General features: G+C 44.4%; 1 protein-coding gene across 1 annotated transcript in view; it reads left to right on the forward strand.

Moving 5' to 3' along the window:
- Nucleotides 1-2,537: 2,537 nt before the first annotated feature.
- Nucleotides 2,538-2,721, forward strand: part of LOC107469002 (very-long-chain 3-oxoacyl-CoA reductase 1) — a gene marked incomplete in the record, with an annotated part of 2,619 nt that continues 2,435 nt past the window's right edge. The window contains 1 exon segment of the mRNA XM_016088383.3: nucleotides 2,538-2,721.

Below are 2,721 nucleotides of genomic sequence, written 5' to 3' on the forward strand. Positions count from 1 at the left end.
ACCCGTATAAGGTGTCGGGGTAGGCTCTTAGTTCTTTCTCATCCAACCCTAGTTTGTCAAAAGCGGGCTTAAAAAGGATGTCCGCCGAGCTTCCTTGGTCTACTAGGGTTCTGTGGAGATGGGCATTTGCTAGTATCATAGTTATTACCACTGGATCATCATGTCCAGAGATTATTCCTTGCCCATCTTCTTTGGTGAATGAAATGGTGGGGAGGTCGGCGGATTCACCTCCGACCTGGTAGACTCACTTGAGATTTCTCTTGCGAGAGGACTTAGTGAGGCCCCTCCTGCAAACCCTCCTGAGATCATATGTATATGTCTCTCCAGAGTCTGTGGTGGTGGGTCTCTTCTATCTACATCATATCGCTTCCTTTTTCCGTGACCATCCGACCTTTCTATGAGATATCTGTCAAGCCGACCCTCTCTAGCCAGCTTTTCTATCACATTCCTAAGGTCATAACAGTCATTTGTGGAGTGACCGTATATTTTATGGTACTCACAGTAGTCGCTGCGGCTCCCCCTTTTTTATTTTTAATGGGTCTAGGGGGCGGCAGCCTTTCAGTATTACAAATCTCTCTGTATACATCCACTATAGAAACTTTCAGAAGAGTATAAGAGTGGTATTTTCTTGGCCTCTCGAGACCGAGTTCTTCCTTTTTCTTGGTTTCTCTCTCCCTCTCTTTTGTTGAGGGAGGGTGCCCAGGTCGCCAACTCGGGTCTCTCAGCTTAGCATTTTCCTCCATATTGATGTATTTTTCAGCTCTTTCATGTACATCACTTAGAGAGACGGGGTGTCTTTTAGATATGGACTGTGAGAAGGGACCTTCTCTAAGTCCATTGACTAACCCCATTATGACTGCCTCTGTGGGCAGGTTTTGAATCTCTAAACATGCTTTGTTGAACCTTTTCATATAGGCTCGTAAGGATTCTCCGACCTCCTGTTTTATTCCCAGGAGGCTCGGTGCATGTTTCACTTTGTCTTTCTGGATAGAGAACCTCATCAAAAACTTCCTTGAGAGGTCTTCAAAACTGGTGACCGACCTAGGAGGGAGGCTGTCGAACCACTTCATCGCTGCTTTCGATAGAGTGGTCGGGAAAGCTTTACATCGCGTAGCGTCGGAAGCATCAGCTAGGTACATCCGACTTTTGAAATTGCTTAAGTGATGCTTCGGATCCGTGGTTCCATCGTAGAAGTCCATATCGGGGCTTTTGAAGTTCCTCGGAACTTTTGCCCTCATTATGTCCTCATTGAAAGGATCCTCCCCTCCTAGGGGCGGTTCTTCTTGCTCGTCACGGGAGTTCCGACCTTTGAGGGAGGATTCTAACTTTAAGAGTTTTCTTTCTAACTCTTTTCGTCGTTCCATCTCCTCTTTTAGGTTCTTTTCAGTCTCCTTTTGTCGCTCCCGTTCTTGTTCTAACTGTTCCAGGCAAATGTGGACTAATTCCATGAGTTCAGTTGCATGGGAGGGTCCCTCTTTCTCTGATTCGTGCCCTTCTGAAGAATTCACCTTCGGGTTTTTTACTCCGGAGGTACCTTCCCTGTGTTGATCATTGGTTCCCTGGTGGAGGGTCAAGTCTGCATCATTATTACCTGTGTCCAGATTCTCTTGTTCAGAATCTGACTCCACATGACCCTCTTCGAGGGATCTGTCCGCCATCACTGGTTGATCTCTCGGTTCCCCGGCAACGGCGCCAATGTTACGGTGGGTAACCGGAGATTAATGGATTGGATGGTGTTGGTTGACCCAATCGCTTGAAAGAGGAGGCCTTCGAGTGGGTCTGCACCTTGGGGGCCTCCGTCCGACTTGCGTGCGTGAAAGAATGGGGGGTGGTACCTGCAAAGACACTCCGATGCCTAAGTCAGCAAAGGATTAAGCAGGTTTAGAATGTATTGAAACTTAGAGATACCTGAGGGGTGTCAATGTATTTATAGTGGTGAACCAATAACCACCGCTGAAGTAGTTCCACCTTTTAAGGTGGATAACCGTCCATTTATCTTAGGGAAGTTGAGATTTGGTTCCTGGAAGTGGGTAGAGAGATTTTAGGGGCAGTTACTCATTTGAATGAGTGCTTATCTGCCAGCTAACCTTCGTCCCGACTTCTTTGGAGCAAGTCGTGGTGATGACCGACTTCGTAAGACGAAAATCGGTGCTGGGTGAGGCTCAATCATTTGGCTGATTTCCGTAAATTCTCCACTCTCATGGCTTAATAAGGTTTTTTGTCCTATTTTTAATGTCTTAATAATAAACAACTTAAAGATACTTGATAAGATTTTTAAAATAAAATATTTCTGGGTAAAAATGATAAAAACTTAAGATTTAACAAGTGAGGATACAAAAAGTGCAAAAACCCATATTTTAATTTTAACAATAAAATAACTGTTAACGTGAGTTTTATACTTTCATAATTTTATTCAATCGCATACAGAGATCTTAAGCCCAACCTTTTTAGCAAGTGTAAACCAATCTTTATTGCATGGTATTGCTGTCCTTGTCTCCAAACTCCTGGTTGACTCCGCTTCGCCCACAACTATTTATTCATTCATACCGCAGCTGCCTCTGCCCGCAGTAAAACTAAAACCCCAAACATTTAATAATCACTCACCCAACCCCACCTTTAATTCTGGTAGTTTTCCGCTCATCTAACTCTACCCGTATACACATGCATACTCTTCTTTCTCTCTCTCCATAAAATCCAACTCAACTCAACAAAACATAACAC

Source organism: Arachis duranensis, chromosome 10, assembly GCF_000817695.3.
Source record: "Arachis duranensis cultivar V14167 chromosome 10, aradu.V14167.gnm2.J7QH, whole genome shotgun sequence".
NCBI lineage: Eukaryota > Viridiplantae > Streptophyta > Magnoliopsida > Fabales > Fabaceae > Arachis > Arachis duranensis.